The sequence below is a fragment of the Aulonocara sp. 'chitande type north' Nkhata Bay genome, linkage group LG16 (assembly GCF_057382095.1).
Source record: "Aulonocara sp. 'chitande type north' Nkhata Bay isolate Kocher_YH1m ecotype deep benthic linkage group LG16, A_spYH_male_GT1.1, whole genome shotgun sequence".
NCBI lineage: Eukaryota > Metazoa > Chordata > Actinopteri > Cichliformes > Cichlidae > Aulonocara > Aulonocara sp. 'chitande type north' Nkhata Bay.
In genome coordinates this window covers 5,806,016-5,833,858 of record NC_141359.1, presented here as the reverse complement: position 1 = coordinate 5,833,858, position 27,843 = coordinate 5,806,016, and the positions used below count along the sequence as shown (strand labels likewise).

The window sequence follows — 27,843 nt, the reverse complement described above, 5'->3', positions numbered from 1 at the left end:
TCAGCCCAACTTTTATTTTCAAATTTAAAGCATTTCAGCCAACATACTGGACACTGTTCTGCTGAACAACACACATATTTCCAATATTGTAGCTGGTGTTACTTAATAATTTATTATTTTATTTGTCACACACTTTAAAACTTTAATAACTTTTCAATGAAACAAAGTCTCAGATTTAATTATTCTGAAACTAAGTTTAAGCTTCCCATAACTTTTTATTGCAAGTTACATTACTAATATAATAAATATAAAATGTTTTTATTGTTCATCCACAAGTGCAGTCTCTGGCTCAAACAACACAGAAGCTTGGTATGTTCGTTTGTCAGTCGAGGCATTACTGCTTGAGTGCCTGTCATGAATTTAGCTCATCCAAATGCAATTGTCTGAAGAAAGTCTTTAACATTGTCCCAACTTCCCTTAAGTACAGTGGCAGTAGATGTGGGCTGAAGATGCAATGACCTTGAACCTGCAGGTGACCACACCATCTGTGATGGAGGGCTCATCTCTCCTGGTGTCCTGCAAGGAAACAACAATATTCTTTAGAACACCAAGTTATATTTGATCTACTTATTTCACTTATCTGTGGCCGGGTTGTGGGGGCAGCAGCCTAAGCAGAGAACTCCAGACCTCCTTTTCCACACCCACCTCCTCCAGCTTATCTAGGGGAACTCCATCATGTCTTGGGTCTGATTCAGGGCCTCCTCCTGGTGGGAGCTCGTCCAGTACACCTCACCTGGGAGACGTCCAGGAGGAATCCTTGTCAGATGCCAGAACCACTTTAACCTGCTCCTTTTGATGTGGATCTTTGAAAAATACAGAAAAAACCCAATAATCATATGATTTCTGATGAGCATGCGCTTTGACAACAGTGGGAAGGAAAAACTCCATTTTAAAAGAAAGAATCCTCCAGTAGCACCAGGCTGAGGAAGGGACAGCCATCTGCCACAACCTGTTGGGATGAGCAGAGGAAGACAGGACAAAAGATAAAACTGAAGACTCTGCCTCCCATTCTACTTTTAACAGGGAGCCATAGTCTGTCCCCCAGTGCATGTAGCAGGCATGGAGGAAATCCAGGCCCCAGACACCCAGAGGCCCCCAGAATGTGAGAGCCCAAGGAGGACCATCGGAGTTGCAGCCATGCCACCCTCCTGGGAAGCGCTGAGGAGAGCCCCAGATTAGAGGTCACCCAGCAGCCACGGAGCAGAAGCCACAGGGGGCCCGTGATGTGGCTGTGGGCTCTGCCGGCAGACAGCTGTGGCAGAGTGACCTGAGCCACAGGCCCAGAGGCCAGAGGACTGAGAGCCCCCCACCCCCCGGAAGTGGCCTGACGGAGCCACGGGTGCCAGACCTCGCCAAGCAGTCACTGGGAGTGAGCCGGTACATACCTGAGCGCCCAGCCCCGGACACCAGAACCACCAACACACCGACGCCTGAGGGCATCAACTAACGGCAAGGAGTGTGGTGAATCGAGATAGGCCTCCATACCTTGGAGGGCCTGAGATGTTCCCAGAGACGTGGAGTGTAACCGACCTGACATACAGACACAGTCGAACAGGCGCACGCAGCCACCAACGGGCATTCCCACCCTCATGCACACATATTCATACTCCACAATCACCCAACGTGGAGACAGACACAAATGGACACTGTACACAGTCCTCTTTTAAGGAAGAAAAATCATTGCAGATTCATGCATTACTGACTTTGAAACAGTTACAACAACATATCTAATAAAATGGACATTCTCAGTCACCCACACATGAAGTCCTACCCCACCACCCTCGGGAAAAAACATACGTTACTTATGTTGTTTCTTTTTATGTGTTTTACAACTGTGAAAGATTCACTGACTCTTACTAAATGACCTCACACAGTGCCTAATTTCTAAAAAGGATTTCACACTAATAGAAACACATCGACGTCTCTTTTTCTCAGAGAGAAACATGTAAACCTGCACTCACACTGTATTCTTTTTGTTAAACTGTCACTGGCTCCTTCACTGGCCTCCTCATGTTTGGGTGACACTTAACAGCTAATTACTGAAATGTTCTCATTGCATGTTTGTATATCAACTAACGCACGGTTGGATCACCCAGAGAACTTTCTACTCACACGAAACATTTTTGCAAATGCATCCTGACGCTAATTTGACCTGCAGGCTTTCAATTGCTCCTCTGTTGTAAACCCCACAGTAGCTTTTTCAGGCCAAAAGAAGGTTTTGCACTAGCACAGAATCTGACCCTGAATATCACCATGATAGCTCTGACCACTTGATTTCTCGTTCTTAACTTTATCAAATGAAACACTCTGAAGATGACAGCTGAATTCCAATCAATTAAACTAACTCTGCATATTGTATTCCTGTCTTGGGATCAAAGTGCTGGAGAGGTGATCTGGTGAGTTCCTGCAGGACAACATGATGTGAAAAATTCTTGTTTGGTTTGAACAACAAAACTGATGAGTTGCTGACTGTGAGCTGCAGCTAGTGTAAATCATGCTTTTGATGGATATTTCTCACTGACACACTTTTTGACCTCCTCTAATAACAAATGTTACCTGAGTTCAGTGTGCACTGCTTTCGTGTCAAGCAGATATGTGTCATATGTCATATGTGTTCTTGATTGAACCTCCTGCTCTGGTTGTTTCATGCAGGCTATACTTATGTTCTTGATCAAAACCGACCTCAAAAATAAATGATGTTTATCTTAAGATAGACACTCAGTGATGCTGCAATAGCAGGAACTGACCTACAAACCCTCATCCTGCCCTGCACCAGTGGTCACAGTGGGAGATTGAAGTAGTTTAAGCAGTTTTGTCCTGTTGAAATCATCTTTAGTGAGCCCCTCTGATAAATATTTAGACTTTCACACATTTCAGGTTGTAGGAGTGGGCTGATTAAAGTGTCTACTTTCTTCACTTTACAAGCAGCTTAAATATTGTACAAGGACATTGCTCAAAATTTTATAACACATCTGTTCTGCTATCCCTCCTGTCAGCTAAGCACAGAAAGCTGAGGCTACAGTTCATATGGGTTTGGAAAATTGGGAAACAATGCTGAGTCTCAATTTCAATCTTGTTGTAACACAGATTATATTTTTCATGAACAGAGTCAGCCAGGACACAGCCTTCCCCTGCACCCATACCTACTCCTAATACCTAATACACAGAAGAGTAAACACAGTCAGTAAGCTTGTCACTTACGGAACTCATCAGGAATCAGAAGACTGCAAATCCTGTAAAAGAGTTAGAGATGCAGCGTTAAGAGCATATGAGCTGGCATTATGGTTAGTTTATTGAAATTTAATTTTACACTTTTTTATTTAACAAGCAGACCTCAGTGCAAGAAAGAGTCTTTCCAACACTGATAAGCACAGAGGCCAACTTTGACATTAAAAGGTGTTCAAACAAGTACAAGATATTTACAATAAGCAGACCTCAGTGCAAGAAAGAGTCTTTCCAACACGGAAAAAGCAAAGAGGCCAACTTTAACATTAAAAGGTCTTCAAACAAGTACAAGATATTTACAATAAGCAGACCTCAGTGCAAGAAAGAGTCTTTCCAACACTGAAAAAGCACAGAGGCCAACTTTGACATGAAAAGGTGTAAAAACAAGTACAAGATATTTACAATAAGCAGACCTCAGTGCAAGAAAGAGTCTTTCCAACACTGAAAAAGCACAGAGGCCAACTTTGACATTAAAAGGTGTTCAAACAAGTACAAGATATTTACAATAAGCAGACCTCAGTGCAAAAACGTGTCTTTCCAACACTGACAAGCACAGAGGCCAACTTTGACATTAAAAGGTGTTCAAACAAGTAGAAGATATTTACAATAAGCAGACCTCAGTGCAAGAAAGAGTCTTTCCAACACTGAAAAAGCACAGAAGCCAACTTTGACATGAAAAGGTGTTCAAACAAGTATAAGATATTTACAATAAGCAGACCTCAGTGCAAGAAAGAGCCTTTCCAACACGGAAAAAGCACAGAGGCCAACTTTGACATTAAAAGGTATAAAAACAAGTACAATATATTAACAATAAGCAGACCTCAGTGCAAAAAAGAGTCTTTCTAACACTGATAAGCACAGAGGCCAACTTTGACATTAAAAGGTGTTCAAACAAGTACAAGATATTTACAATAAGCAGACCTCAGTGCAAGAAAGAGTCTTTCCAACACTGAAAAGCACAGAGGCCAACTTTGACATGAAAAGGTGTAAAAACAAGTACAAGATATTTACAATAAGCAGACCTCAGTGCAAGAAAGAGTCTTTCCAACACTGAAAAGCACAGAGGCCAACTTTGACATGAAGAGGTGTTCAAACAAGTACAAGATATTTAAAATAAGCAGACCTCAGTGCAAGAAAGAGTCTTTCCAACACTGAAAAGCACAGAGGCCAACTTTGACATTAAAAGGTGTTCAAACAAGTACAAGATATTTACAATAAGCAGACCTCAGTGCAAGAAAGAGTCTTTCCAACACTGAAAAGCACAGAGGCCAACTTTGACATTAAAAGGTGTTCAAACAAGTACAAGATATTTACAATAAGCAGACCTCAGTGCAAGAAAGAGTCTTTCCAACACTGATAAGCACAGAGGCCAACTTTGACATGAAAAGGTGTAAAAACAAGTACAAGATATTTACAATAAGCAGACCTCAGTGCAAGAAAGAGTCTTTCTAACACTGAAAAAGCACAGAGGCCAACTTTGACATTAAAAGGTGTTCAAACAAGTACAAGATATTTACAATAAGCAGACCTCAGTGCAAGAAAGAGTCTTTCCAACACTGAAAAAGCACAGAGGCCAACTTTGACATTAAAAGGTGTTCAAACAAGTACAAGATATTTACAATAAGCAGACCTCAGTGCAAGAAAGAGTCTTTCCAACACTGATAAGCACAGAGGCCAACTTTGACATGAAAAGGTGTAAAAACAAGTACAACATATTTACAATAAGCAGACCTCAGTGCAAGAAAGAGTCTTTCCAACACTGAAAAAGCACAGAGGCCAACTTTGACATTAAAAGGTATAAAAACAAGTACAATATATTAACAATAAGCAGACCTCAGTGCAAGAAAGAGTCTTTCTAACACTGAAAAAGCACAGAGGCCAACTTTGACATGAAAAGGTGTTCAAACAAGTATAAGATATTTACAATAAGCAGACCTCAGTGCAAGAAAGAGCCTTTCTAACACGGAAAAAGCACAGAGGCCAACTTTGACATTAAAAGGTATAAAAACAAGTACAATATATTAACAATAAGCAGACCTCAGTGCAAGAAAGAGTCTTTCTAACACTGAAAAAGCACAGAGGCCAACTTTGACATTAAAAGGTATAAAAACAAGTACAAGATATTTACAATAAGCAGACCTCAGTGCAAGAAAGAGTCTTTCCAACACTGAAAAAGCACAGACGCCAACTTTGACATGAAAAGGTGTTCAAACAAGTACAAGATATTTACAATAAGCAGACCTCAGTGCAAGAAAGAGTCGTTCCAACACTGATAAGCACAGAGGCCAACTTTGACATTAAAAGGTGTTCAAACAAGTACAAGATATTTACAATAAGCAGACCTCAGTGCAAGAAAGAGTCTTTCCAACACTGAAAAAGCACAGAGGCCAACTTTGACATGAAAAGGTGTAAAAACAAGTACAAGATATTTACAATAAGCAGACCTCAGTGCAAGAAAGAGTCTTTCCATCACTGATAAGCTCAGAGGCCAACTTTGACATGAAAAGGTGTTCAAACAAGTAGAAGATATTTACAATAAGCAGACCTCAGTGCAAAAACGTGTCTTTCCAACACTGACAAGCACTGAGTCCAACTTTGACATGAAAAGGTGTTCAAACAAGTACAATATATTAACAATAAGCAGACCTCAGTGCAAGAAAGAGTCTTTCTAACACTGAAAAAGCACAGAGGCCAACTTTGACATTAAAAGCTCTTCAAACAAGTACAAGATATTTACAATAAGCAGACCTCAGTGCAAAAAAGAGTCTTTCCAACACTGAAAAAGCACAGAGGCCAATTTTGACATTAAAAGGTGTTCAAACAAGTACAAGATATTTACAATAAGCAGACCTCAGTGCAAGAAAGAGTCTTTCTAACACTGATAAGCACAGAGGCCAACTTTGACATTAAAAGGTGTTCAAACAAGTACAAGATATTTACAATAAGCAGACCTCAGTGCAAGAAAGAGTCTTTCCAACACTGATAAGCACAGAGGCCAACTTTGACATGAAAAGGTGTAAAAACAAGTACAAGATATTTACAATAAGCAGAGCTCAGTGCAAGAAAGAGTCTTTTCAACACTGAAAAAGCACAGAGGCCAACTTTGACATGAAAAGGTGTAAAAATCAAGTACAAGATATTTACAATAAGCAGAGCTGAGTGCAAGAAAGAGTCTTTCCAACACGGAAAAAGCAAAGAGGCCAACTTTGACATTAAAAGGTCTTCAAACAAGTACAAGATATTTACAATAAGCAGACCTCAGTGCAAGAAAGAGTCTTTCTAACACTGAAAAAGCACAGAGGCCAACTTTGACATTAAAAGGTGTTCAAACAAGTACAAGATATTTACAATAAGCAGACCTCAGTGCAAGAAAGAGTCTTTCTAACACTGAAAAAGCACAGAGGCCAACTTTGACATTAAAAGGTGTTCAAACAAGTACAAGATATTCACAATAAGCAGACCTCAGTGCAAGAAAGAGTCTTTCCAACACTGATAAGCACAGAGGCCAACTTTGACATGAAAAGGTGTAAAAACAAGTACAAGATATTTACAATAAGCAGACCTCAGTGCAAGAAAGAGTCTTTCTAACACTGAAAAAGCACAGAGGCCAACTTTGACATTAAAAGGTGTAAAATCAAGTACAAGATATTTACAATAAGCAGACCTCAGTGCAAGAAAGAGTCTTTCCAACACTGAAAAAGCACAGAGGCCAACTTTGACATGAAAAGGTGTTCAAACAAGTACAAGATATTTACAATAAGCAGACCTCAGTGCAAGAAAGAGTCTTTCCAACACTGATAAGCTCAGAGGCCAACTTTGACATGAAAAGGTGTTCAAACAAGTATAAGATATTTACAATAAGCAGACCTCAGTGCAAGAAAGAGTCTTTCTAACACTGAAAAAGCACAGACGCCAACTTTGACATGAAAAGGTGTTCAAACAAGTACAACATATTTACAATAAGCAGACCTCAGTGCAAGAAAGAGTCTTTCCAACACTGATAAGCTCAGAGGCCAACTTTGACATGAAAAGGTGTTCAAACAAGTATAAGATATTTACAATAAGCAGACCTCAGTGCAAGAAAGAGTCTTTCTAACACTGAAAAAGCACAGACGCCAACTTTGACATGAAAAGGTGTTCAAACAAGTACAAGATATTTACAATAAGCAGACCTCAGTGCAAGAAAGAGTCGTTCCAACACTGATAAGCACAGAGGCCAACTTTGACATGAAAAGGTGTAAAAACAAGTACAAGATATTTACAATAAGCAGACCTCAGTGCAAGAAAGAGCCTTTCTAACACGGAAAAAGCACAGAGGCCAACTTTGACATTAAAAGGTATAAAAACAAGTACAAGATATTAACAATAAGCAGACCTCAGTGCAAGAAAGAGTCTTTCTAACACTGAAAAAGCACAGACGCCAACTTTGACATGAAAAGGTGTTCAAACAAGTACAAGATATTTACAATAAGCAGACCTCAGTGCAAGAAAGAGTCGTTCCAACACTGATAAGCACAGAGGCCAACTTTGACATGAAAAGGTGTAAAAACAAGTACAAGATATTTACAATAAGCAGACCTCAGTGCAAGAAAGAGTCGTTCCAACACTGATAAGCTCAGAGGCCAACTTTGACATGAAAAGGTGTTCAAACAAGTACAAGATATTTACAATAAGCAGACCTCAGTGCAAGAAAGAGTCGTTCCAACACTGACAAGCACTGAGTCCAACTTTGACATGAAAAGGTGTTCAAACAAGTACAAGATATTTACAATAAGCAGACCTCAGTGCAAGAAAGAGTCTTTCCAACACTGAAAAAGCACAGAGGCCAACTTTGACATGAAAAGGTGTTCAAACAAGTATAAGATATTTACAATAAGCAGACCTCAGTGCAAGAAAGAGTCTTTCCAACACGGAAAAAGCACAGAGGCCAACTTTGACATTAAAAGGTATAAAAACAAGTACAAGATATTTACAATAAGCAGACCTCAGTGCAAGAAAGAGTCTTTCTAACACTGAAAAAGCACAGAGGCCAACTTTGACATTAAAAGCTCTTCAAACAAGTACAAGATATTTACAATAAGCAGACCTCAGTGCAAAAAAGAGTCTTTCCAACACTGAAAAAGCACAGAGGCCAATTTTGACATTAAAAGGTGTTCAAACAAGTACAAGATATTTACAATAAGCAGACCTCAGTGCAAAAAAGAGTCTTTCCAACACTGAAAAAGCACAGAGGCCAACTTTGACATTAAAAGCTCTTCAAACAAGTACAAGATATTTACAATAAGCAGACCTCAGTGCAAGAAAGAGTCTTTTCAACACTGAAAAAGCAAAGAGGCCAACTTTGACATTAAAAGGTATAAAAACAAGTACAATATATTAACAATAAGCAGACCTCAGTGCAAGAAAGAGTCTTTCTAACACTGAAAAAGCACAGAGGCCAACTTTGACATTAAAAGCTCTTCAAACAAGTACAAGATATTTACAATAAGCAGACCTCAGTGCAAAAAAGAGTCTTTCCAACACTGAAAAAGCACAGAGGCCAATTTTGACATTAAAAGGTGTAAAATCAAGTACAAGATATTTACAATAAGCAGACCTCAGTGCAAGAAAGAGTCTTTCCAACACTGAAAAAGCACAGAGGCCAACTTTGACATTAAAAGGTGTAAAATCAAGTACAAGATATTTACAATAAGCAGACCTCAGTGCAAGAAAGAGTCTTTCTAACACTGAAAAAGCACAGAGGCCAACTTTGACATTAAAAGGTGTAAAAACAAGTACAAGATATTTACAATAAGCAGACCTCAGTGCAAGAAAGAGTCTTTCCAACACTGAAAAAGCACAGAGGCCAACTTTGACATTAAAAGTTGTTCAAACAAGTACAAGATATTTACAATAAGCAGACCTCAGTGCAAGAAAGAGTCTTTCCAACACTGAAAAAGCACAGAGGCCAACTTTGACATTAAAAGTTGTTCAAACAAGTACAAGATATTTACAATAAGCAGACCTCAGTGCAAGAAAGAGTCTTTCCAACACTGAAAAAGCAAAGAGGCCAACTTTGACATGAAAAGGTGTAAAAATCAAGTACAAGATATTTACAATAAGCAGACCTTAGTGCAAGAAAGAGTCTTTCCAACACTGATAAGCACAGAGGCCAACTTTGACATTAAAAGGTGTTCAAATAAGTACAAGATATTTACAATAAGCAGACCTCAGTGCAAGAAAGAGTCTTTCCAACACTGATAAGCACAGAGGCCAACTTTAACATTAAAAGGTGTAAAAACAAGTACAAGATATTTACAATAAGCAGACCTCAGTGCAAGAAAGAGTCTTTCCAACACTGACAAGCACAGAGGCCAACTTTGACATTAAAAGGTGTAAAAACACGTACAAGATATTTACAATAAGCAGACCTCAGTGCAAGAAAGAGTCTTTCTAACACTGAGGAAGCGCAGAGGCCAACTTTGACATTAAAAGGTGTAAAAACAAGTACAAGATATTTACAATAAGCAGACCTCAGTGCAAGAAAGAGTCTTTCCAACACTGATAAGCACAGAGGCCAACTTTGACATGAAAAGGTGTTCAAACAAGTACAAGATATTTACAATAAGCAGACCTCAGTGCAAGAAAGAGTCTTTCCAACACTGAAAAAGCACAGAGGCCAACTTTGACATTAAAAGGTGTAAAAACAAGTACAAGATATTTACAATAAGCAGACCTCAGTGCAAGAAAGAGTCTTTCCAACACTGACAAGCGCAGAGGCCAACTTTGACATGAAAAGGTGTTCAAACAAGTACAAGATATTTACAATAAGCAGACCTCAGTGCAAGAAAGAGTCTTTCCAACACTGAAAAAGCACAGAGGCCAACTTTGACATTAAAAGGTGTAAAAACAAGTACAAGATATTAACAATAAGCAGACCTCAGTGCAAGAAAGAGTCTTTCCAACACTGATAAGCACAGAGGCCAACTTTGACATTAAAAGGTGTTCAAACAAGTACAAGATATTTACAATAAGCAGACCTCAGTGCAAGAAAGAGTCTTTCCAACACTGATAAGCACAGAGGCCAACTTTGACATTAAAAGGTGTTCAAACAAGTACAAGATATTTACAATAAGCAGACCTCAGTGCAAGAAAGAGTCTTTCCAACACTGATAAGCACAGAGGCCAACTTTGACATTAAAAGGTGTTCAAACAAGTACAAGATATTTACAATAAGCAGACCTCAGTGCAAGAAAGAGTCTTTCCAACACTGATAAGCACAGAGGCCAACTTTGACATTAAAAGGTGTTCAAACAAGTACAAGATATTTACAATAAGCAGAGCTCAGTGCAAGAAAGAGTCTTTTCAACACTGAAAAAGCACAGAGGCCAACTTTGACATGAAAAGGTGTAAAAATCAAGTACAAGATATTTACAATAAGCAGAGCTCAGTGCAAGAAAGAGTCTTTCCAACACGGAAAAAGCAAAGAGGCCAACTTTGACATTAAAAGGTCTTCAAACAAGTACAAGATATTTACAATAAGCAGACCTCAGTGCAAGAAAGAGTCTTTCTAACACTGAAAAAGCACAGAGGCCAACTTTGACATTAAAAGGTGTTCAAACAAGTACAAGATATTTACAATAAGCAGACCTCAGTGCAAGAAAGAGTCTTTCTAACACTGATAAGCACAGAGGCCAACTTTGACATTAAAAGGTGTTCAAACAAGTACAAGATATTCACAATAAGCAGACCTCAGTGCAAGAAAGAGTCTTTCCAACACTGATAAGCACAGAGGCCAACTTTGACATGAAAAGGTGTAAAAACAAGTACAAGATATTTACAATAAGCAGACCTCAGTGCAAGAAAGAGTCTTTCCAACACTGAAAAAGCACAGAGGCCAACTTTGACATTAAAAGGTGTAAAATCAAGTACAAGATATTTACAATAAGCAGACCTCAGTGCAAGAAAGAGTCTTTCCAACACTGATAAGCACAGAGGCCAACTTTGACATGAAAAGGTGTAAAAACAAGTACAACATATTTACAATAAGCAGACCTCAGTGCAAGAAAGAGTCTTTCCAACACTGATAAGCTCAGAGGCCAACTTTGACATTAAAAGGTGTTCAAACAAGTATAAGATATTTACAATAAGCAGACCTCAGTGCAAGAAAGAGCCTTTCTAACACGGAAAAAGCACAGAGGCCAACTTTGACATTAAAAGGTATAAAAACAAGTACAAGATATTTACAATAAGCAGACCTCAGTGCAAGAAAGAGTCTTTCTAACACTGAAAAAGCACAGACGCCAACTTTGACATGAAAAGGTGTTCAAACAAGTACAAGATATTTACAATAAGCAGACCTCAGTGCAAGAAAGAGTCGTTCCAACACTGATAAGCACAGAGGCCAACTTTGACATGAAAAGGTGTAAAAACAAGTACAAGATATTTACAATAAGCAGACCTCAGTGCAAGAAAGAGCCTTTCTAACACGGAAAAAGCACAGAGGCCAACTTTGACATTAAAAGGTATAAAAACAAGTACAAGATATTAACAATAAGCAGACCTCAGTGCAAGAAAGAGTCTTTCTAACACTGAAAAAGCACAGACGCCAACTTTGACATGAAAAGGTGTTCAAACAAGTATAAGATATTTACAATAAGCAGACCTCAGTGCAAGAAAGAGTCTTTCCAACACTGAAAAAGCACAGAGGCCAACTTTGACATTAAAAGGTGTTCAAACAAGTACAAGATATTTACAATAAGCAGACCTCAGTGCAAGAAAGAGTCTTTCCAACACTGATAAGCACAGAGGCCAACTTTGACATGAAAAGGTGTAAAAACAAGTACAACATATTTACAATAAGCAGACCTCAGTGCAAGAAAGAGTCTTTCCAACACTGATAAGCTCAGACGCCAACTTTGACATGAAAAGGTGTTCAAACAAGTACAAGATATTTACAATAAGCAGACCTCAGTGCAAGAAAGAGTCGTTCCAACACTGATAAGCACAGAGGCCAACTTTGACATTAAAAGGTGTTCAAACAAGTACAAGATATTTACAATAAGCAGACCTCAGTGCAAGAAAGAGTCTTTCCAACACTGAAAAAGCACAGAGGCCAACTTTGACATGAAAAGGTGTAAAAACAAGTACAAGATATTTACAATAAGCAGACCTCAGTGCAAGAAAGAGTCTTTCCATCACTGATAAGCTCAGAGGCCAACTTTGACATGAAAAGGTGTTCAAACAAGTAGAAGATATTTACAATAAGCAGACCTCAGTGCAAAAACGTGTCTTTCCAACACTGACAAGCACTGAGTCCAACTTTGACATGAAAAGGTGTTCAAACAAGTACAATATATTAACAATAAGCAGACCTCAGTGCAAGAAAGAGTCTTTCTAACACTGAAAAAGCACAGAGGCCAACTTTGACATTAAAAGCTCTTCAAACAAGTACAAGATATTTACAATAAGCAGACCTCAGTGCAAAAAAGAGTCTTTCCAACACTGAAAAAGCACAGAGGCCAATTTTGACATTAAAAGGTGTTCAAACAAGTACAAGATATTTACAATAAGCAGACCTCAGTGCAAAAAAGAGTCTTTCCAACACTGAAAAAGCACAGAGGCCAACTTTAACATTAAAAGGTGTTCAAACAAGTACAATGTATTAACAATAAGCAGACCTCAGTGCAAGAAAGAGTCTTTTCAACACTGAAAAAGCAAAGAGGCCAACTTTAACATTAAAAGGTGTTCAAACAAGTACAAGATATTTACAATAAGCAGACCTCAGTGCAAGAAAGAGTCTTTCTAACACTGATAAGCACAGAGGCCAACTTTGACATTAAAAGGTGTTCAAACAAGTACAAGATATTTACAATAAGCAGACCTCAGTGCAAGAAAGAGTCTTTCCAACACTGATAAGCACAGAGGCCAACTTTGACATGAAAAGGTGTAAAAACAAGTACAAGATATTTACAATAAGCAGAGCTCAGTGCAAGAAAGAGTCTTTTCAACACTGAAAAAGCACAGAGGCCAACTTTGACATGAAAAGGTGTAAAAATCAAGTACAAGATATTTACAATAAGCAGAGCTGAGTGCAAGAAAGAGTCTTTCCAACACGGAAAAAGCAAAGAGGCCAACTTTGACATTAAAAGGTCTTCAAACAAGTACAAGATATTTACAATAAGCAGACCTCAGTGCAAGAAAGAGTCTTTCTAACACTGAAAAAGCACAGAGGCCAACTTTGACATTAAAAGGTGTTCAAACAAGTACAAGATATTTACAATAAGCAGACCTCAGTGCAAGAAAGAGTCTTTCTAACACTGATAAGCACAGAGGCCAACTTTGACATTAAAAGGTCTTCAAACAAGTACAAGATATTCACAATAAGCAGACCTCAGTGCAAGAAAGAGTCTTTCCAACACTGATAAGCACAGAGGCCAACTTTGACATGAAAAGGTGTAAAAACAAGTACAAGATATTTACAATAAGCAGACCTCAGTGCAAGAAAGAGTCTTTCTAACACTGAAAAAGCACAGAGGCCAACTTTGACATTAAAAGGTGTAAAATCAAGTACAAGATATTTACAATAAGCAGACCTCAGTGCAAGAAAGAGTCTTTCCAACACTGAAAAAGCACAGAGGCCAACTTTGACATGAAAAGGTGTTCAAACAAGTACAAGATATTTACAATAAGCAGACCTCAGTGCAAGAAAGAGTCTTTCCAACACTGATAAGCACAGAGGCCAACTTTGACATGAAAAGGTGTAAAAACAAGTACAACATATTTACAATAAGCAGACCTCAGTGCAAGAAAGAGTCTTTCCAACACTGATAAGCTCAGAGGCCAACTTTGACATGAAAAGGTGTTCAAACAAGTATAAGATATTTACAATAAGCAGACCTCAGTGCAAGAAAGAGTCTTTCTAACACTGAAAAAGCACAGACGCCAACTTTGACATGAAAAGGTGTTCAAACAAGTACAAGATATTTACAATAAGCAGACCTCAGTGCAAGAAAGAGTCGTTCCAACACTGATAAGCACAGAGGCCAACTTTGACATGAAAAGGTGTAAAAACAAGTACAAGATATTTACAATAAGCAGACCTCAGTGCAAGAAAGAGCCTTTCTAACACGGAAAAAGCACAGAGGCCAACTTTGACATTAAAAGGTATAAAAACAAGTACAAGATATTAACAATAAGCAGACCTCAGTGCAAGAAAGAGTCTTTCTAACACTGAAAAAGCACAGACGCCAACTTTGACATGAAAAGGTGTTCAAACAAGTACAAGATATTTACAATAAGCAGACCTCAGTGCAAGAAAGAGTCGTTCCAACACTGATAAGCACAGAGGCCAACTTTGACATGAAAAGGTGTAAAAACAAGTACAAGATATTTACAATAAGCAGACCTCAGTGCAAGAAAGAGTCGTTCCAACACTGATAAGCTCAGAGGCCAACTTTGACATGAAAAGGTGTTCAAACAAGTACAAGATATTTACAATAAGCAGACCTCAGTGCAAGAAAGAGTCGTTCCAACACTGACAAGCACTGAGTCCAACTTTGACATGAAAAGGTGTTCAAACAAGTACAAGATATTTACAATAAGCAGACCTCAGTGCAAGAAAGAGTCTTTCCAACACGGAAAAAGCACAGAGGCCAACTTTGACATTAAAAGGTATAAAAACAAGTACAATATATTAACAATAAGCAGACCTCAGTGCAAGAAAGAGTCTTTCTAACACTGAAAAAGCACAGAGGCCAACTTTGACATTAAAAGCTCTTCAAACAAGTACAAGATATTTACAATAAGCAGACCTCAGTGCAAAAAAGAGTCTTTCCAACACTGAAAAAGCACAGAGGCCAATTTTGACATTAAAAGGTGTTCAAACAAGTACAAGATATTTACAATAAGCAGACCTCAGTGCAAAAAAGAGTCTTTCCAACACTGAAAAAGCACAGAGGCCAACTTTGACATTAAAAGCTCTTCAAACAAGTACAAGATATTTACAATAAGCAGACCTCAGTGCAAGAAAGAGTCTTTTCAACACTGAAAAAGCAAAGAGGCCAACTTTGACATTAAAAGGTATAAAAACAAGTACAATATATTAACAATAAGCAGACCTCAGTGCAAGAAAGAGTCTTTCTAACACTGAAAAAGCACAGAGGCCAACTTTGACATTAAAAGCTCTTCAAACAAGTACAAGATATTTACAATAAGCAGACCTCAGTGCAAAAAAGAGTCTTTCCAACACTGATAAGCACAGAGGCCAACTTTGACATTAAAAGGTGTTCAAACAAGTACAAGATATTTACAATAAGCAGACCTCAGTGCAAGAAAGAGTCTTTCCAACACTGAAAAAGCACAGAGGCCAACTTTGACATTAAAAGGTGTAAAATCAAGTACAAGATATTTACAATAAGCAGACCTCAGTGCAAGAAAGAGTCTTTCCAACACTGAAAAAGCACAGAGGCCAACTTTGACATTAAAAGTTGTTCAAACAAGTACAAGATATTTACAATAAGCAGACCTCAGTGCAAGAAAGAGTCTTTCCAACACTGAAAAAGCACAGAGGCCAACTTTGACATTAAAAGGTGTTCAAACAAGTACAAGATATTTACAATAAGCAGACCTCAGTGCAAGAAAGAGTCTTTCCAACACTGAAAAAGCAAAGAGGCCAACTTTGACATGAAAAGGTGTAAAAATCAAGTACAAGATATTTACAATAAGCAGACCTTAGTGCAAGAAAGAGTCTTTCCAACACTGATAAGCACAGAGGCCAACTTTGACATTAAAAGGTGTTCAAATAAGTACAAGATATTTACAATAAGCAGACCTCAGTGCAAGAAAGAGTCTTTCCAACACTGATAAGCACAGAGGCCAACTTTAACATTAAAAGGTGTAAAAACAAGTACAAGATATTTACAATAAGCAGACCTCAGTGCAAGAAAGAGTCTTTCCAACACTGACAAGCACAGAGGCCAACTTTGACATTAAAAGGTGTAAAAACAAGTACAAGATATTTACAATAAGCAGACCTCAGTGCAAGAAAGAGTCTTTCTAACACTGAGGAAGCGCAGAGGCCAACTTTGACATTAAAAGGTGTAAAAACAAGTACAAGATATTTACAATAAGCAGACCTCAGTGCAAGAAAGAGTCTTTCCAACACTGATAAGCACAGAGGCCAACTTTGACATGAAAAGGTGTTCAAACAAGTACAAGATATTTACAATAAGCAGACCTCAGTGCAAGAAAGAGTCTTTCCAACACTGAAAAAGCACAGAGGCCAACTTTGACATTAAAAGGTGTAAAAACAAGTACAAGATATTTACAATAAGCAGACCTCAGTGCAAGAAAGAGTCTTTCCAACACTGACAAGCGCAGAGGCCAACTTTGACATGAAAAGGTGTTCAAACAAGTACAAGATATTTACAATAAGCAGACCTCAGTGCAAGAAAGAGTCTTTCCAACACTGAAAAAGCACAGAGGCCAACTTTGACATTAAAAGGTGTAAAAACAAGTACAAGATATTAACAATAAGCAGACCTCAGTGCAAGAAAGAGTCTTTCCAACACTGATAAGCACAGAGGCCAACTTTGACATTAAAAGGTGTTCAAACAAGTACAAGATATTTACAATAAGCAGACCTCAGTGCAAGAAAGAGTCTTTCCAACACTGATAAGCACAGAGGCCAACTTTGACATTAAAAGGTGTTCAAACAAGTACAAGATATTTACAATAAGCAGACCTCAGTGCAAGAAAGAGTCTTTCCAACACTGATAAGCACAGAGGCCAACTTTGACATTAAAAGGTGTTCAAACAAGTACAAGATATTTACAATAAGCAGAGCTCAGTGCAAGAAAGAGTCTTTTCAACACTGAAAAAGCACAGAGGCCAACTTTGACATGAAAAGGTGTAAAAATCAAGTACAAGATATTTACAATAAGCAGACCTCGGTGCAAGAAAGAGTCTTTCCAACACGGAAAAAGCAAAGAGGCCAACTTTGACATTAAAAGGTGTTCAAACAAGTACAAGATATTTACAATAAGCAGACCTCAGTGCAAGAAAGAGTCTTTCCAACACTGATAAGCACAGAGGCCAACTTTGACATTAAAAGGTGTTCAAACAAGTACAAGATATTCACAATAAGCAGACCTCAGTGCAAGAAAGAGTCTTTCCAACACTGATAAGCACAGAGGCCAACTTTGACATGAAAAGGTGTAAAAACAAGTACAAGATATTTACAATAAGCAGACCTCAGTGCAAGAAAGAGTCTGTCCAACACTGATAAGCACAGAGGCCAACTTTGACATTAAAAGGTGTAAAATCAAGTACAAGATATTTACAATAAGCAGACCTCAGTGCAAGAAAGAGTCTTTCTAACACTGAAAAAGCACAGAGGCCAACTTTGACATTAAAAGGTGTAAAATCAAGTACAAGATATTTACAATAAGCAGACCTCAGTGCAAGAAAGAGTCTTTCCAACACTGAAAAAGCACAGAGGCCAACTTTGACATTAAAAGGTGTTCAAACAAGTACAAGATATTTACAATAAGCAGACCTCAGTGCAAGAAAGAGTCTTTCCAACACTGATAAGCACAGAGGCCAACTTTGACATGAAAAGGTGTAAAAACAAGTACAACATATTTACAATAAGCAGACCTCAGTGCAAGAAAGAGTCTTTCTAACACTGAAAAAGCACAGACGCCAACTTTGACATGAAAAGGTGTTCAAACAAGTACAAGATATTTACAATAAGCAGACCTCAGTGCAAGAAAGAGTCGTTCCAACACTGATAAGCACAGAGGCCAACTTTGACATGAAAAGGTGTAAAAACAAGTACAAGATATTTACAATAAGCAGACCTCAGTGCAAGAAAGAGCCTTTCTAACACGGAAAAAGCACAGAGGCCAACTTTGACATTAAAAGGTATAAAAACAAGTACAAGATATTAACAATAAGCAGACCTCAGTGCAAGAAAGAGTCTTTCTAACACTGAAAAAGCACAGACGCCAACTTTGACATGAAAAGGTGTTCAAACAAGTACAAGATATTTACAATAAGCAGACCTCAGTGCAAGAAAGAGTCGTTCCAACACTGATAAGCACAGAGGCCAACTTTGACATGAAAAGGTGTAAAAACAAGTACAAGATATTTACAATAAGCAGACCTCAGTGCAAGAAAGAGTCGTTCCAACACTGATAAGCTCAGAGGCCAACTTTGACATGAAAAGGTGTTCAAACAAGTACAAGATATTTACAATAAGCAGACCTCAGTGCAAGAAAGAGTCGTTCCAACACTGACAAGCACTGAGTCCAACTTTGACATGAAAAGGTGTTCAAACAAGTACAAGATATTTACAATAAGCAGACCTCAGTGCAAGAAAGAGTCTTTCCAACACTGAAAAAGCACAGAGGCCAACTTTGACATGAAAAGGTGTTCAAACAAGTATAAGATATTTACAATAAGCAGACCTCAGTGCAAGAAAGAGTCTTTCCAACACGGAAAAAGCACAGAGGCCAACTTTGACATTAAAAGGTATAAAAACAAGTACAATATATTAACAATAAGCAGACCTCAGTGCAAGAAAGAGTCTTTCTAACACTGAAAAAGCACAGAGGCCAACTTTGACATTAAAAGGTGTTCAAACAAGTACAAGATATTTACAATAAGCAGACCTCAGTGCAAAAAAGAGTCTTTCCAACACTGAAAAAGCACAGAGGCCAACTTTGACATTAAAAGCTCTTCAAACAAGTACAAGATATTTACAATAAGCAGACCTCAGTGCAAGAAAGAGTCTTTTCAACACTGAAAAAGCAAAGAGGCCAACTTTGACATTAAAAGGTATAAAAACAAGTACAATATATTAACAATAAGCAGACCTCAGTGCAAGAAAGAGTCTTTCTAACACTGAAAAAGCACAGAGGCCAACTTTGACATTAAAAGCTCTTCAAACAAGTACAAGATATTTACAATAAGCAGACCTCAGTGCAAAAAAGAGTCTTTCCAACACTGAAAAAGCACAGAGGCCAATTTTGACATTAAAAGGTGTTCAAACAAGTACAAGATATTTACAATAAGCAGACCTCAGTGCAAGAAAGAGTCTTTCCAACACTGAAAAAGCACAGAGGCCAACTTTGACATTAAAAGGTGTAAAATCAAGTACAAGATATTTACAATAAGCAGACCTCAGTGCAAGAAAGAGTCTTTCCAACACTGAAAAAGCACAGAGGCCAACTTTGACATTAAAAGGTGTTCAAACAAGTACAAGATATTTACAATAAGCAGCCCTCAGTGCAAGAAAGAGTCTTTCCAACACTGAAAAAGCAAAGAGGCCAACTTTGACATGAAAAGGTGTAAAAATCAAGTACAAGATATTTACAATAAGCAGACCTTAGTGCAAGAAAGAGTCTTTCCAACACTGATAAGCACAGAGGCCAACTTTGACATTAAAAGGTGTTCAAATAAGTACAAGATATTTACAATAAGCAGACCTCAGTGCAAGAAAGAGTCTTTCCAACACTGACAAGCACAGAGGCCAACTTTGACATTAAAAGGTGTAAAAACAAGTACAAGATATTTACAATAAGCAGACCTCAGTGCAAGAAAGAGTCTTTCTAACACTGAGGAAGCGCAGAGGCCAACTTTGACATTAAAAGGTGTAAAAACAAGTACAAGATATTTACAATAAGCAGACCTCAGTGCAAGAAAGAGTCTTTCCAACACTGATAAGCACAGAGGCCAACTTTGACATGAAAAGGTGTTCAAACAAGTACAAGATATTTACAATAAGCAGACCTCAGTGCAAGAAAGAGTCTTTCCAACACTGAAAAAGCACAGAGGCCAACTTTGACATTAAAAGGTGTAAAAACAAGTACAAGATATTAACAATAAGCAGACCTCAGTGCAAGAAAGAGTCTTTCCAACACTGACAAGCGCAGAGGCCAACTTTGACATGAAAAGGTGTTCAAACAAGTACAAGATATTTACAATAAGCAGACCTCAGTGCAAGAAAGAGTCTTTCCAACACTGATAAGCACAGAGGCCAACTTTGACATTAAAAGGTGTTCAAACAAGTACAAGATATTTACAATAAGCAGACCTCAGTGCAAGAAAGAGTCTTTCCAACACTGATAAGCACAGAGGCCAACTTTGACATTAAAAGGTGTTCAAACAAGTACAAGATATTTACAATAAGCAGACCTCAGTGCAAGAAAGAGTCTTTCCAACACTGAAAAATCACAGAGACCAACTTTGACATTAAAAGGTGTAAAAACAAGTACAAGTGTTAACTCAAAATACACGACGTCGTACTCTCAGTCACAGCGCTTTATTTGTTCCGCCATTTTTCATACGGACAACAACAACAACCCTTCGCGGGCTACAGTACTCTCGCGATAAAATAGAAAATAACAAGTTAACAATCTCCCTCTTTCTTAAAATAAAATAAAATAAAAGTATAAACACACCCCTGTAAACATTTGTATACATATATGTATATATTTATATAAACAAAAAAAAATTTTCAAAAGTGCTTTGCTTTACTTAAAGCATACTATCATTGCACACAATAAACAATGGTACATTTGAATGCAAAGACAACTTTGTAAACAAAGGATTACAGTATCCAGAGTCCTTCATCTAGCGCCTTTAGAAGGGTTAAAGGTGAAACTCCCTTTTTTGTCAGACAATCAGCAAGTTGAGATTTTGAATCTGACCAACAAACCTGTCTGATTTTCTTGCCTTGTATGAGCTCTTTAATGCTGCTCATTTCTAGCCCCAGTCTCTTCTCTGTAACCTGCTTAGTAGACTTGAGTGCATCAAACAAGGAATGATTATCAGTCACACAGATCAAAGGAAGAGCGTTTAGACCAGTGTTACCAGTTGTAAGCTCAGAAAAAAGTGTTGCCAGGAAGACTGCACTGTCTATTCCATCTGACATGGCAAGAGTTTCTCCTGCCAGTGTACTTCTGACCACGCGCCTGATTTTTTTAGACTGCCAGAAGAGAGGACAAAACTTTCCTCCTTTACCCATAAGGACGATTAATGCCCCTCCTTGAGTACCGCCATCAGGAAGGTTGCCAAATGAAGCATCACTGATATGCCAGATCCTCACTGTTACCCAAGTGCTGAAACTTAAGAGTCACTTTCTCTGCCTTAAGTTTACGGATTACTTTGTTCACTTCATGAATAGACTGTACAGTTGCATCTTTGATATTAGATCCAAGGCTACATGTGTCAAACATAACATCAGGCCTTGTTTGTTTGGCAACCCACAAAATCTGTCCTATTTTTGACCTGAGTTGCTCACGTTCTGTTTCACTTAAGGAAGCCTCCCTCTGTACAGCCCGTGCTGCTTGTAACTGAACCGGTTGTAGGTTGTCAATGTAAAGTTGTTGATGCACCTCTATTACATCATTAACTGTACAAATGTCCATACCAACATAAGAAAAGCTGTCATGTTCTTCACGGCCCACAAGGAAGGTAGATTTCAGTACAGGAATGATATGAGTTGCAAAGTGACTTGAACCAGCCCAAAGGAAATCATCAACGTGACATGCAAGCACTCCTGTAACCTCAGATTGTTCATTCTGCCAATAGAACACTGCAGGATCAACCTGTGATATTTTACCACCAGTTTTGAGCATAATGTCTTTGACCTTATTGTACCAATAAAGTGAACCATCTGCAAGTCCATAAACACACTTTTTCAGTTTCCATAGAACATTGTCCTTGCCAGCTTCAGGTGGGGGACGAAGATAGATGCCTCTTGACAGTTCCATTCCCTGCAAGAAGGCAGATTTAATGTCCATTGAATTTACTCTCCACTTGTTTTGACATATCACAGCTAGCACCAGTCTGAGGGACTCAGACGCACATGTTGGAGAGTCTTTCTGTAGTTCTTTAGTATTTACCTCTTCAAACCCCCGTGCCACAAGTCGAGCCTTTGGGACAACACCATTAGTAGTTTCTTTGAGTGTACAGACCCATCTAGTAGACAGACATTTTTGACCCAGGTCTTTCACTTCATCAAACACACCATTACTTTGCCAGCTCTCAATCTCCTGCTGCTTATCAGAATCAAAGGAAATATCTTTTGTTATGAGTACATCTGCATCTCTGTTTTCACCTTCACTACCATCATGCTCAAGATATTGCACATTGTACCAGTTTTTGTATTGCCCTTTTGCTTTTCCCGCTCTGCCTAGCACTCTGGCTGTGTGTTGAACACCGTTGTCTCTGTTGGTAAAAGCAATCAGCTGTCCTGATCTTAATTTTACATTTGCAGAGACGTGATCAGTGGGTGTAGAGGGCTCATTTGCAGTTTGTGTGACAGACATGTTTTCTGTAGTGTTGGTTTCTCTGTCAATAGTGATGTCTTCTTCCTCACTAATACTCTGTTCACCATCGGGTGTGTCAGTGTCATCATTTTCAACTGCGTCTTTGTTGTCATCATCAGTAGTACTGTGTGGTATTTGTTTATCTCCAGTCTGTGAATCCACTTTAGTCAATCTTGACTGGTGTACTCTTACAAGAGTCCCCCCATGTCTTACAAATACAACAGTTCCATCCTGCCCAATAACTACACCTGGACCCTTCCACTCTGTACAGTCGACTCGTTTGTAGTATACTTTATCTCCTGCCTCATATTTGTCATCTGTAGGCCTAAGTTGTTTGCGTAGTGCTCTCCTGATCCTTTCTGAACACTCTGCCTCAGTAAATGCTTTCCTGGAAGCATGTAATGCTGAGATATGTTCAGCTACTCTTGCACTTACAGTTGTGCCCTCTAAGGCAGGTGGCTTATCCATCAACACAGAAGGAAGGTTGGGGTTTTGGCCAAACACAAGTTGATGTGGACTATAACCATGTACATTAAGCATACTGTTTTTGGCCATAAGGGCCCAGTCTAGCGCAGTGTGCCAGTCACATCCACGTTCCTTTTTTACCTTCAGGAGGATTTCTGTAAGTGTCATGTTATGTCTCTCCAGTAGTCCGTTGCTCCAGGGACTATACCCCGCCGTTGTTTTTACCTCAATGTTGAAGTTTTCAGCCATGTCCCGAATGTCTGTGTTGTTGAACTCTCCGCCGTTGTCTGTGTAGAGCCGTCTGGGGGCACCGTGAATGCTTATCCAGGTGTGAATGAAGGAGTTGATGATCTCTGCAGCTTTCTTTGTCTTTACGATGCTGCCGGCACTGAAGCGTGTGAAGTGGTCGATGATGTGAAGGTACCACACATTGGGCTCCAGCTCATGTAGATCCATCGCTACTGTCTCATTATACTCAGAAGCCAGGGGTAGACCAACAGCAGGTCTCGGCTTGGTTTTGCAATATTTCTGACAAATGTCACAGTCATGAACTATCTCTTGTAGAATAACTGCACATTGTTTATCTGTATTGCCAGAGCTTTGGATGAGCCTCAATAACCTCTCTGCAGATGCATGACCAAACTGCTTATGAAGTTTCACAAGGACTTTCTGTTTCTCTTTTGTAGACATTTCAGCAGTTACCATGAGAACTTCATTTTCATTGCAACTTTCTGTAGTATTTTCATCTCTAATGTCCACGCAATAGTGTCCCGAACTAGTGAGCTCTAGAGGAACAGGCTGCTTGAACATGACAACACTGTCATTCTCCATGTCTAGAACAGTCCCTGCTTTCTTGAGAGACGTTTTGCTCAGTAGTAGTGGAATGTCAACAGGAACTACTTCACTTTCAATGTCACATTTTGTTTGTCCAATTTTGGCTGGAAGTTTCACTTTTCTGCTGGAATACACTACAATACCATCCCCAAAGCGAAATGGTCTGGAGCTGGGGGTTTCTGATTGCAACAGCTTGTTTACTTGGCCTTGGCTGAGGTCACGCATGTAACTATCTAGCCACTTCTGACCACAAACTGTACGTGTACATGCAGTATCAATAATGGTTGACCCCAGTGCCTCAGTCAGGAAAATTTCAGCGTCTGTCATTGAGGCTTTAGTGTACAAAGTAATGTTACACTCCTCCACTTTTTCATCCGGTTATAACGCTGTTCAAAGTCTATAATGTAGTCTGCCATGGACACGCTGTGGTTCTTTGCAATGGAGTCAAAACACGAGTAGGCTTCATAAGCGCGGTCTTTCTCTTCTCTCTGAAACACCGCGTCAAGTTTTGCAAGCAGTATTTCCATACCGTAATCTTTGTCCAAATCTTCTGCGGGTATCTCCATGGCCGTTTCTCTGGCTCTTCCCTCAAGGCCCAGCACCACCGCGAGTGCCTGTTTCTTTTTATCCAGCTCCGTAACTCGTCTCCAGATGTTGACTTCATTCTTCCAGCATTCGTATGGCCTGGCTTCATCAAGCTTTGGTGGTACTTTGTAATTGGAAACCATCCTCTGCTACCAATGTTAACTCAAAAGACACGACGTCGTACTCTCATTCACAGCGCTTTATTCATTCCGCCATTTTTCATACGGACAACAACAACAACCCTTCGCGGGCAACAGTACTCTCGCGATAAAACAGAAAATAACAAGTTAACACAATATATTTACAATAAGCAGACCTCAGTGCAAGAAAGAGTCTTTCCACCAGTGAAAAAGCACAAAGGCCAACTTTGAAATTCAAAGGTGTAAAAACAAGTACAAGATATTTGCAATAAGCAGACCTCGGTTCAAGAAAGAGTCTTTCTAACACTGATAAGCACAGAGGCCAACTTTGACATGAAAAGGTGTAAAAACAAGTACAAGATATTTACAATAAGCAGACCTCAGTGCAAGAAAGAGTCTTTCCAACACTGAAAAAGCACAGAGGCCAACTTTGACATTAAAAGGTGTAAAAACAAGTACAAGATATTTACAATAAGCAGACCTCAGTGCAAGAAAGAGTCTTTCCAACACTGAAAAAGCACAGAGGCCAACTTTGACATTAAAAGGTCTTCAAACAAGTACAATATATTTACAATAAGCAGACCTCAGTGCAAGAAAGAGTCTTTCCAACACTGAAAAAGCACAAAGGCCAACTTTGACATGAAAAGGTGTAAAAACAAGTACAAGATATTTACAATAAGCAGACCTCAGTGCAAGAAAGAGTCTTTCCAACACTGATAAGCACAGAGGTGAACTTTGACATTAAAAGCTGTTCAAACAAGTACAAGATATTTACAATAAGCAGACCTCAGTGCAAGAAAGAGTCTTTCCAACACTGAAAAAGCACAAAGGCCAACTTTGACATGAAAAGGTGTTCAAACAAGTACAAGATATTTACAATAAGCAGACCTCAGTGCAAGAAAGTGTCTTTCCAACACTGATAAGCACAGAGGCCAACTTTGACATTAAAAGGTGTAAAAACAAGTACAAGATATTTACAATAAGCAGACCTCAGTGCAAGAAAGCAAGGTGGGGAGGGGGTACTCACCTTCCACTTCACTGACACGCATCAGCATCCAGTTCTTCATGAGAAGAGGGGGAGGATGAGAGGGCGATGTACTCACCTTTACTGACACGCACGGTATCAGTGTCCCACGCTTCATCAGAAGAGATGGCGCTCAGGAGACTGTCATCAAGGATCCTGATGACTTCAGAAAGGTCTCGTTCTTGGGACGTTCAACAATGTAGTCAAGACAGCCTGTAAGGAAACAAAGTTTAAAATAACAGTAGGAATGTAGTAAGCACCCAGTGCTAAAGCTACAGGCTACATTCATATCAGACTGAATGACACTTTACTTGTTCATGTGAGAAGAAAACAAGATTTCAACTATGTCCACAATCATTAAGTGAAGCATCCAAATCTCTGCCAAGGCAGCTCACTCTGTGCACACTACACTTTTAAGGTAACAGTATTGTATTTTGTATACATTCATTTTGTTTATTTGTTCTTTTTAAACCTTTATGCAAACACTACGTTGGACTAGGTCATGGATAATAGGTACTGATTTGTAAAGAACTGGACATGAATAGCATACTGCAGAAAATCCATAAATAATTTAGCAGCTCATTCTCATATTTTTTTTAATTCTTTCATTAACGATGTAAAATATAACGAAACATTTAATCTCCCCATGTACCAATTCCATGTCCTAAATATTGCTAATGCAAAAAAGGCAGTAGAACTCCACACACAATTTTAAAAATAAAACACATTTTTGTAACAGTTTGACTTTATGATTATTTTTGACTATGATTGATGTTTTAATATTCTTTTTTATATTATTTCATTTTATTTTATTTATCATCGCATATGTAGCTGGGAAAAAGTTATAGTTTATTCAAATGAAGCCTTTGAGAAGAAAATGATGTCAGGACCTACAGGGGACCTGGTGTGTTTACTCCTATATGTCCTAACATTGTGAGGAGATGCTGTTACCATAGAAACCGATATACACATATACATATGTATATTTGGGGAGGGGGGCATTTTACGAATTTTAAGCTAATTTTAACCATTTCATTGGAAAAAAGTGTCAAATTTGAAGGCTTCAAATCAAAGTAAAACCTTTTTTCACATTCATACACCAGTCGGTAATAAATTCTACACCTCTCCTGGAAAATTTAAAGCATAAAAGCGATTTGCCAGGAAAAGTCTTAGAACACACTTATTTTGATCACATTAAAACGTGATATTCACACTGGAACCTGTAAAATTACTATAGTCATCTAGTGATTCTTGAAATAATTGAAGAAATTTTGAAATGTACCTGGTGGCTGTCGACGAGTCGGGGTCCACGATCTTCAAGCTTTGCTGTTATGATGAAACACAAGTACAAAAGATCCAAAGATGCAGTAGTTGTTGTTGCTTTGTAGTAAAATCCGCTTTCTGTAGAAATATTCTCCAAAAGTTATCTTTCCACAAGCTGAGCTTGGATCAGGTCAAGACAAATCCAAGAGCAAGTGTAAAGGAACAGCTGGAACCTTGCGCAGCATTCATATACCAACAGCCTGCATGGTTACGGTTGCTAACATGCGTGTGCACGTGATATAACTATATGAACTGAGCCCATCAGTGTAATTTACAGTAAAGTTATGGTCATTTATAGTTACTGCCTTTGTCACCCTTTATGTGGGATGTCTAATAACCATGTAGGTATATCCAGAAATAAACACAGATATTAGAAAGCAGTAAGTCAGTACCTGAGATGTTTGTTTCAGTGAATAACATTAGCATAGCTCATGCTAATATTATAGCTTCACATTTTTCTTTTCAAAGGTAACAAAAACTTTGCGTTCTTGCTACTTACCATGCTGTAATACAGGTATATGCTAGCAATGACAACATTTAACAGATGTTTTTTAAATGCTAGCCGTGCTAATTAATTAGCCTTAGGATCGCTTGAGGTCTTGTTTCCAGCTCTAGTTGTCATAAGGGAACTTAGGCCTGTGCGAGCCTTTGGCACGAAAATGAGTCTCGTAAAGCTCACTATTAAACTGACAAAAAGCCTTAGAACCTAGAAACTATTATTCTTACAACTGTGCTGTGTTTATGTTATAACATATAGCAAGAACCTATAACTATAATTGACATTTGACCTCACTGAATGATTATAGCAGCTGTGTGTTATGTCATGGCATGTTTTTAAAATGCCACCTGAAATTTAGGAGGGGGGTTCTTGAGAGTTTTGTACTTTCATCTGATAACACATACTGTTTATGTATATTTAACACAACAGGCA

At 38.6% G+C, this 27,843-nt stretch overlaps 1 long non-coding RNA gene across 2 annotated transcripts; it reads right to left on the bottom strand.

Moving 5' to 3' along the window:
* On the bottom strand, positions 1–27,022 carry LOC147310882 (uncharacterized). Of its 2 annotated transcripts, XR_015125497.1 has the most exons (4): positions 26,872–27,022; positions 25,669–25,802; positions 646–3,233; positions 1–516 (listed from the first exon to the last, which is right to left on the bottom strand). It is a non-coding gene; the product is annotated as an uncharacterized LOC147310882 (long non-coding RNA). The 2 variants fall into 2 exon arrangements; XR_015125498.1 differs by lacking the exons at positions 25,669–25,802; positions 26,872–27,022 and having other exon boundaries at positions 646–803; positions 3,202–4,419.
* Between the last annotated feature and the right edge of the window lie 821 nt (positions 27,023–27,843).